The sequence below is a fragment of the Schistocerca serialis genome, chromosome 5, assembly GCF_023864345.2.
Source record: "Schistocerca serialis cubense isolate TAMUIC-IGC-003099 chromosome 5, iqSchSeri2.2, whole genome shotgun sequence".
NCBI lineage: Eukaryota > Metazoa > Arthropoda > Insecta > Orthoptera > Acrididae > Schistocerca > Schistocerca serialis.
Window position 1 is genome coordinate 709901078 of NC_064642.1, and position 10322 is coordinate 709911399.

At 41.0% G+C, this 10322-nt stretch overlaps 1 non-coding gene across 1 annotated transcript; it reads left to right on the forward strand.

Annotated features, from left to right (window-relative positions):
* Positions 1-1453: 1453 nt before the first annotated feature.
* Trnaa-cgc (transfer RNA alanine (anticodon CGC)) lies at positions 1454-1526 on the forward strand. Its single transcript has one exon. It is a non-coding gene; the product is annotated as a tRNA-Ala (tRNA).
* Positions 1527-10322: the final 8796 nt, after the last annotated feature.

Sequence of the window (10322 nt, forward strand, 5' to 3'; positions counted from 1 at the left end):
AAATGGAGGCAGTCTGCCGCCGGTACGGGAAGCGTCCACAGCTGTGCTTCAGTCGAAGAAGGGTGAGTTAGACTGACTGCGTGGCGCGTTGTTACTTGGCGAGGGGAGAGCTGTTAGCTTTTGGTCTCGCATTTCAACTCTGAAAGATTTCTTTGCCTTGGCGCAGCAAGGAATGCAAAACTTTGGCAGATTTTTCTTTTAGTAAATTTCTGTAGCAGACTTGGATCCGCCGGAAGAGCGCCACACAAAGGTGTCGATAAAAAGTGAGCACTCTCTTCTGTATGAACGTCTGTTTGCCTTCAGCAGTGCCTGTATAAGCTTTCATTTTTCTAAATATTAATAGCTTTGCCTTCTCGTAAATTTGCCTTGCTTTATGTATCTTTCGTCCGCGGGGAGCCGACCACGTGGTTGAACATTACAGTTTGTTGGGCTACCGTCATCACTAACTGTCCGGTCTCATGTTTGTTTTAACGAATGTTAACTGTTCGTGATTGTGTGATGTGATATTGTTGCGACTTGGCCAAGATACCTAGAAATTGCGTCTCCACAAACCACGTGAGCACGCGGGTGTACTGCGAAACGTGTACCGCTTCACGAGTTATTGCGATCAGTTATCAGGCAACAGCAGTTGTATGAATGATTGACACCAATGATTTTAGGTGTAGATTTTAACGGTGTATGTATCGATATGTTTTAGAAATTTATGTTATCAGGAATTGTGTACATGCCTCACATCCTTATCTTAGGAATTAATGATTTTATCTACAATTTTCTTTTGTGTTCCGAGGTTACGTTCTTGCACCTAAGCCACTCACCTCGTAGCTTTCCCGTTAGCACATCCAACGCGTTTTTTTTCTTACGCACAGGTCCAGTGATTAGTTCCCCATTGTATTTTATAACAAATGCTTTAGATTAAGTCTTATTTTCAGGTGTGTTGCTGGCAGCTGATCTTCTGCACAGTGTTCATGCATTTTCTATTTTATTTTAAATGTTTGATTGTCGTGAACAGTGCACGGGGAATACTATTAATTACATCGTATCCCCTGTGAGCGACATCACAACGTATGCATTTTTGTGAGTTTTTTGGTCTGTGAACAAATTTATTTTCCGACTCGGTCAAACCTTTGATTAGTTGTATGCTTAGAGTCGGTGGCGACCCGAATCTTCTCACGTTAATTTCACAATCAATAAGCATATCCATTCCCACTCTTAACGTAATAACCTGTAGAAACAGGTTAGTTACAACCTTTCGTTAGAATGGCTATAGTGAAAGACTTATGTTGTACTACTGATCAATCTGGGTGGGTGATGACAATACCTTAGTGGCACCAAAGTTAAGGGCTTTCTGCCTTAGGATGGAAGCACTTGCAACAGCAGTGATCGTATTTTGCAGAAATGTGATGTAGATGCGTTTTCCGACAACCACTGAGATAAGGGCCAACGCCCTAAACCGAGCTAGGTGGCGCAGTGGTTAGCACACTGGACTCGCATTCGGGAGGACGACGGTTCAATCCCGTCTCCGGCCATCCTGATTTAGGTTTTCCGTGATTTCCCTAAATCGTTTCAGGCAAATGCCGGGATGGTTCCTTTGAAAGGGCACGGCCGATTTCCTTCCCAATCCTTCCCTAACCCGAGCTTGCGCTCCGTCTCTAATGACCTCGTTGTCGAAGGGCGTTAAACACTAACCACCACCACCACCACCACCACCAACGCCCTTGCCGCAATTGTAACACCGGTTCCAGTCAGATCACCGAAGTTAAGCGCTGTCCGACTGGGCTAGCACTTGGATGGGTGACCATCCGGTGTGCCGAGCGCTGTTGGCAAACGGGGTGCACTCAGCCCTTGTGAGGCAAACTGAGGAGCTACTTGAATGAGAAGTAGCGGCTTCGGTCTCGGAAACTGACATACGGCCAGGAGAGCGGTGTGCTGACCATATGCCCCCACATATCCGCATAAAGTGACACCTGTGGTCTGAGGATAACATAGCGACCAGTCGGTACCTTTCGGCCTTCATGGCCTGTGAGGGAGGAGTTTAGTTTCGATATGAGATTAGGTCCCTCGTAAGTTCTTGGTTTGTGCAAGGCGTATGTCTATCATATTCGTTTCAACTGTATGTCATATACATTTGTCAGACGGTCAGGACCGTGGAGGATTGGTGTACCGAGCACAAGCGTCACACACGCAAACGACAGCCGGGAAAACATTGCCTTGGCACTGGTCATCGTATGGAATATAAGAACACAGAGGTTCTGGCATGTACTTCCAGCTACTGGGATATTGTTATTAAATAAGTAGCTGTAATTAAGTTATCAAGTGATATTGTAAATACAGACCGAGGGTTTTGCTTAAATTCTGCCTGAAATCATACTCTCTCCCTTGTCAAACAATAGAGGAATGGAGTCAATGCTCCCTTACCCACTGGTTATTAATCAGTTAACTTTGGTTATTTGTTGGTGCTAGTGTTTTCAGCATGTGTGTGTGTGTGTGTGTGTGTGTGTGTGTGTGTGTGTGTGTTATCTTTACGGATATTCTCTGCATACAGTGGTTTTGAACTCCCCCGCAGAGCACTTCCTTGCTGCATTTGTGAATTAAAAAGACAGGGCATTATCTGTCGAAATATCGGTGGTTGTAAAAAACTGAGGCGCCTTAAGTAGAGCCGACCCGTGTGGCTGAGCGGTTCTAGGCGCTTCAGTCCGAAACGCCACTGCTGCTACAGTCGTAGGTTCGAATCCTGCCTCGGGTAGGGATGTGTGTGATGTCCTTCTGTTAGTTAGGTTTAAGTAGTTTCTAAGTCTAGGGGACTGATGGCCTCAGATGTTAAGTCCCATAGTGCTTAGAGACATTTGAACCTGAAGTAGAAGACTGTGTCCCTTATGAAAACAATCTCATTTATGAATGGAGGATCACAGATAGCACACAGACAGGAGAAAGGCAAAACCTATGGAGGAAATACTATAAAAATGGCGTACAGAGAAGGTCTCAAGTTTTCTGATGATAAGACATTATATACAGTATACTATAAACATTATATATACTATTAAAAGAATGACTACCAGTGACGAGAAATACCACGATTAGGGTCCGACGAGAGACCTCTAGATGAATAGAAACATGTAGTAGATATGTCTACATGTTGAAAGGTCTCTGTTGGATTCCTTTCATGTTAATTTCTTAAATCTGTTGTCATTTACGGCATAAATTCCTCTTCTAAATTTACTGTGGTATTTCTGACTATCTGGGAGGAGACTGAGCAGTGAAACGTGTTACTTTTACACATAAACAACAACGATCTGTCACACTACTACACTTTAAAACACAGTTTATATGTAATTCATGTCACACAGTCTCATACGGAACCTACATCCGCTTTCTTTTATATACTGTATATGATAAAATACTGTCATCCCCCTTCCCTTCTGTGTGAGAGGATGAATGAGCAAATGTATTTGTAGTTGCATGCTGGATGGTAGCAGACAAGCCTGTCTGCTAGAGAACAGTAGGACCAACGTCGGAACAGGTAGCTACGCTTTCTAAAAGCAGAGAGGTTTCTATTCTTAGTATGGCCCTGTCTGTCCCTTGTCATGTTGGTATAGCAAGCTGCCTCTCTGGTCACTTCCGTTTGTATTTGGGTAGCACGCTCGGTAGGAGCGCAGGTCAGTCTGTCCGCGGCGAGCGTCTGGAGTGGTAAGATCTCCGGCTAAGAGCGTGTCTGCTAAGCCCGTAGGACAATGGATTTCTTAAGATCAGCCTAACTGAAAATTTGGGTCGACAGAAGCGTGCGATCTGACGCGTCGGCTTTGACCCGTGACGTAAGGGTGTTGTCGTGTGTGACGTCATGACGGCGCGGAGTTTGGTTTGAGTGTGGCTGTCTCCAGTTCTGTTTTATCTTATTTTATGTACTTTTCTGACCTGTTCGTTCTATCTCGTGAGATTTTTTTTAAATTTAAAAACACTTATTACTTATTTTAATTATCTGTTTCCTCGAATTTCTGTTTTAGTTTATTATATTTACCTTTCTGATCTGTTCGTTCTATCCCGTGAGATTTTTTTTAAAAAAGACAAAAAACACTAATCAGCTACTGAAGCATCTTTATCTTCTATGGGTTGCATGGGTTACGACCCCTGGGGAGATGGGTGGGTATTCATGCATGGCTGTCTTCACTTACACGTTGTAGCTACGCAAGGCGTCTAAATTTGATTATATTTAGTTTGCCCCCCACCCAAAACACCCCATTTCCCGCGCTTGTCCCGTTAGTGTCATTAGGCTTCTTGTGGAAAGTGTGTGTTTGTTTTTGTTTCCGCCATATTTGTGACGTCATGGGTCAAGGCAGACGGGTGGGATCGGACGCTTCCATATTTCCGAAAATTTAATCACATTTATTTCAGGTTTAGCTCTGAAATATCTAATGTTATCTTAAATTGCAACGCAGTGTAATTCGAGTGTGAAGTTCAGAATATATTCCGGTAGTTGCTTTGTCGCTACTTTGTGAGTAAAGTGGAACCACGTGTTGGTTAGTAACTCTACGTTCATCAATCTTAAATGCGAATGTGTGTGAGATTATAACTTATCGTCTTGACAATATTTTTCAATATAGCAACTTTTCTTTATGTTCAACCCACGTGGGGTGTACTTTGTAAGACCGGTACCACGTGCTTATACAAGTGTTTGACCCATCAGGTTAATAGTAAGACGATAGTAACCAGTTCGAGGTTTTTCTTAAGTAAATTGCGTTTCGATGTAATTTATATTAATTATCAAAATTATTGTGGAGTTACACTCTTTGTGTAAACAAAGTTGACCACGTGAAGCATGTGGTGAAAGAATCAAAGTAGCCCCAGCTATTCTTTTCGGGAAGATTTCACAAAGAGTTAGTATTAATTTAGTATACCAGTGTGTGGTAATTACATGATGGACAGGATTGCGCTACGAACGTAACTTCTTTGGGTGAAAATTGAATCGGTTGGTTGTTGTTAATTTCCTCTTGCATATGTTTCAACGTTCTTCGTGTGTTATTTTATGAATGCAGTGTTGTATGCAGTCTCCCAATCTTGACTCCATATTTAATGTGTTCCGTAAGATTACAAACTCACATTTTCACAGTCCTAAATAAGGCACCAGCTTAGTTATCAATCAAGTTTAATATGCTGAAATCTCAATGCTCAATGTTAAAATAAATTTCCAAATATAAACTGATTTATTTCTTTTTATTTAAATTCTCTTATATATATATATATATATATATATATATATATATATATATATATATATATATATATATATATATAAAATCACCGGTTGTCGTATGACAATTAAAAGTTGATAATTAATGTTAGTCTGGTTGGAAATTTGGTAAGCTAGACTGGATACCTGGTGAAACGGTTGCTCAGTAATGCAAGGTTAACTTCCTCAGACAGCTCACAGCTTTTAACCCGCTTTTATTGTCTATCAGCACCGCTTTCATAGCAAGTTAAAGCAACAACATTTCACATGGCGACCCTGTTCTGTGATTCCGCTAGACTCTGGAATCTCTGAAACGTTAGATTGCGAGCGTTGTATAATCTTAATTTTTTCCCCTGCAGCGCTCAAACAACTTCTGCGTTGTTTCTGAGCAGACTTTCAAATGATTCACGGCGTTGTTAAGCGGCGTTGTGTTGTCTTGTTGTTTTGTTTTCTATATTTGTGTGTTTTATATGTGTGTGTTTTTTTTCTCGCTTGCAAATTGCACTGTTTCGATCAAAGATATAAATTTGTTTTGCATGTGAAAAGCTGGGTGCTAGGTTGGGTACCTTTCGTGTAACAGTCGACATTTTTGGGGGATACATTTATTGTGATTAGTGTGTTGCGTACCGGGTATAAATTGAACTAATGCAGACACCTAACCAAGCTAAGAGTAGGCGGTCCAACATCTTAAGCAACATGGACCAAGGGGGTAATTTGATTTCGAATATTAACGCGGCGGACGGTTCCGAAAATGCATTGGGGAATACTTCAGAGGAAATGCAAAACAGGACGAACGGGCTCACATCAGAGTCGGAAATTAATTTGCCTCCAACTAACCAAATTGATTTGGCAGAACTCATGAAAGCCGTATTGCAACAAAATAAAGAAAACACAGAGAAATCTGAAAAATCGATCCGAGAGCTAGGCGATCAAATGACGCAGAAATCTGAAAATTCGATAGGAGAGCTAGGCGAACAAATGACGCACAAATCTGAAAAATCGATCCGCGAGCTAGGCGAACAAATAGACCAAAAACTAATCCAGCAGACAAATAAAGTCGACAAGTCGATGCAGAGAGTGTCCGATGATATCTCGCAAAGAATAAACTATCTGGCAAGTGAAATAAAAAGTGATATTATGAAAGAATTAGGCCGTACATTTGAACAAATCGATGATCGTCGGCGAGCCTTAGAACAGGGCAAGCGGAGTCGTGATGCGGAATCGAAAGAGAGCGAAGAACAGCTACTTAGGAATTTCCAAGCGCTGAGAGAAGAATGCCAAAGCAAACACCAGCAGATACTCTCGAGGGTCCAGGAGGTGGAAACGCATTGTCCCACGTCCATTAGCAACACAGTAGCGGACAACGGTCAAGCGATTCACGCACTCGAACAGCAAGTAGAACAATTAAAGCAGACTGGGGAGGAGGACAACAGACAAATACATAAGATTGCGGCATTAGCGGACGTCGTAGGCACGATGAAGGTGACGGAAAGCGAGAACAATACTACACCGTTAGCGGTCGCAGAGACCGAAGAAGTGCGTTCGCTTCTTAGATTTCAGAAGGGACAGTTCGAAGTGAACAGGCGGCACAAAGCTGTAACAGGCGAATTACAAGAACACGTGGCGCATCTGGAAAACTGCATGGCTACTGTATGAATATTTTAAGATAGGAAAACTCTGAGAAAGGAATGAGTAAGTTTGGAATCTTGAGTACAGGATGCGATAATACGATTGTTTAACCAGTGGCTTCCCAATATGCGATAATATGTTAATATTGATGATATATGTTTTTTGTTCTTTATAGCTGAGTACGTAAAGTGCTGTCTGTGGATTTCGTCAGTATATTGATTCCCTTCAAGGTGAAAGAACAATTGTGGTTTGTGTGATTTACGTCGCCCTGAAATATTATTGTGGTAGTCAAATACGAGCAGTTTTTCACCAAATGGAGAATGGAACGGAAATATGGATCCATTTTGTAGTGTTGATTGATGTTGAGCCAGAGTCTGAAAAATTATTCTGCGTTAATACTTGTCCTAGAAAAGTGACGTTTATGTGTTTTGCTGATGCTGTGAGCATTTCAGCTTACTGTTTTCGCTGGTGCGGGATGCACTGCAGCCTATATGATTTGTACTGAGGAAATTTCCCTCTTGAAGGTAGAGGAAGATTAAATAATTTTGCTTATGGGACCGAAGGAAAGCTTGGTTTAAGGTAATAAGGATGAAGCAAAACATTTATTTAAACTACAGGAGGATTCGCATCTTTTGTGTCTGTTGTAAGTTCAATATGTTAAGATGAAACTGTTTTACAGTTTGACAGTCGGCATCCGTCAGGAAATGTCGATAGGCGTCGTTGACGTCTGCAAGTTTCTCTCGACAGTACCTGTCAAAAGGCTCCACGCCCCTTTATCCCCTGTCTTTTGTCGTTTCACCGCGACCGTCTCGTCACGGTCGCGTGCGTGTGGTGCGTTGCCAGCAGATGGATTTCTACGCGGTGGACCGCTCGGCCATCTCAGGTCATCGCCTCGAGGAAGGGTCGCAGTGGTGCGGCCGGCCATTAGCTCCGGGTGCAAGGGAAAGTGTTTGCCGCGTACCCTTCTTTTGTGGTCGACCGCAGTCCCGAAGTGGCTCGGTTGACAGTGTGTCCTGCTGGGAAACCCGCCAGTTTACAACTAGCCCTCCTCCTCGCTGCTCCCTCTGTCTCGTAAGAGTTTAGCCGGTTCGCTTTCACGTTCTCACCTGCATTCACAGAAATTGTTCATCATAGTTATGTGATCACAAAATGTCATACATAATACCACATAGTATTGTCTTTCACAATTCTTAAGAACAAAAGTGAGACTTAATTTTTTTTAAATAAGAAATAGTTAGATGAATCGACAATATAAAAATAAAAGTTAAATGACTTGACAGTATAAAAAAAATAAAAGTGAAATGACTTGACAGTATAAAAATAAAAATTAAATGAACTGACAATATAATATTTAAATCCACATCACTAATGTGGTTCACTTCCGTTTTAATAAGTCAAATGCTACTTATTAATTCACTAAAATGAAGAGGATTATGCCTTGTGCAAGTATAGGTCAGGGCAGCATAGGGTTCACGTGTTATTTACACACACACACATGCACACCTGTTGTCTATACTACAAACTAACTACCCCTAAACATGTATTACTCAAAAATTCTACTTCAATCCACTACTAATTAATCCAACAAGCTACTTCAATGCTACTTCAACACAGTGTTTATATCACTACAACATTGTTCTAATTCGTCCTCTTCCTGACGCTCGCTGCATTGGTCTTGTCACATGATAAATATGGAGAAACTTTCCTTAAACATACACAGTAATAAGAACAATGGTTATTTACACGCCAAAACATTGATACCAGATGACACACCTGATAACAGACTCGCAATTATACATTTATCATACTCATATATTCACACATAAAACAGTAAGAAAATTTCATCTAAAATTACGTTATCACAAGAATTAGTCATACAGATGACTCTGAGCAGGGTAATAATATTTTCATTATACAGGTTATACTACATTTTCTTACCCATTTCGTTCCTTCTTTAAGTTACCTTTCACTTACAGATCAGTTATTTCGCCTGTAGTGGTTATTCTGGATTCAATTCTCATGAATAGCAAAATTGTGGTCTCCTCTATTCTGTAAAACAGTTTCATCTTAACATATTGAACTTACAACAGACACAAAAGATCCGAATCCTCCTGTAGTTTAAATGACAAATGTTTTGCTTCATCTTTATTACCCGTAACCAAGCTTTCCTTCGGTCCCATAATCAAAATTATTTAATCTTCCTCCACCTTCAAGAGGGAAATTTCCTCAGTATAAATCATATAGGCTGCAGTGCATCCCGCACCAGCGAAAACAGTAAGCTGTAATGCTCACAGTATCAGCAAAACACATAAACCTCGCTTTTCTAGGACAAGTATTGACGGAGAATAATTTTTCAGGCTTTGGCTCAATATCAATCAAGACCACAGAAAGGATCCATATTTCTGTTCCATTCTCCATTTGCTGAAAAACTGCTCGTATTTTACTACCACAATAATATTTCAGGACCACGTAAATTACACAAACCACAACTCTTCTTTCACCTTGAAGGGAATCAATCTACTTACGAAAACCACAGACAGCACTTTACGTACTCGGCTATAAAGAACAAAAAACATATATCATCAATATTAACATATCATCGCATATTGGGAAGCCAATGGTTAAACAATCGTATTATCGCATCCTGTTTTCAAGATTCTAAACTTACTCATTCCTTTCTCAAAGTTCTCCTATCTTGAAATATTCATACAGCACGCATACTATAGTAAGAGATCCTCATTTATACTGACAGATATAGAATAGTAATAGATAAATAGTAGCACTGAAAGCAGAAAATCGGAAACAAGGCTACTAACAGCTGGGGACCTGGGTTTGCCAGACCCATAATACCCACAGATCGGATTTTCCCTGAGTTTTGCATTAATTCAACACAGATCTTGCTTCCTTCAGGAGCGACTCTTTTCAATTTACACAAAAAAACCATAAACAGCATTTCACTCACTCACAAAGAAACCTTTTATCTTCACATTTGAACCAACCTAAATCCTAATTGCACAAGGAAAGAAAAAAAACTACAAACATCACTTCAATCAATCACATAGTAACAACTTTATCACTATTTTTACCAACATATTATTCAAAATGCATGTGTCACAAATGTAAACTAATCAATTCATTCTCCTCTCTATAAACCCTGTGTACTCATTTGTCATGTCACTCATTTGTTCCGATTGGGCGCCTTCTGCACTAATCGTTTGTCATTGCCAGTTTTGTTCATTTCCATTTGTTGGATTATGTCTAGGGTTAGCCGGCCGAATTTCAACATCATGAGGTGCCCCGCCAACTGTCCTATTCCCACCGTGTTCACCGTAGTATCGAATCTGGTTGCCGTACCTGTTGCGTTGACGATCCTGTCCACGTCCTCGATCATTTCCGTTGTTCCACCTGTGCTCGCGACTGTTACCCCAGTTTGTATATGGCCTGTCCCAATTATTGTTCCGTTCGCGTCGCG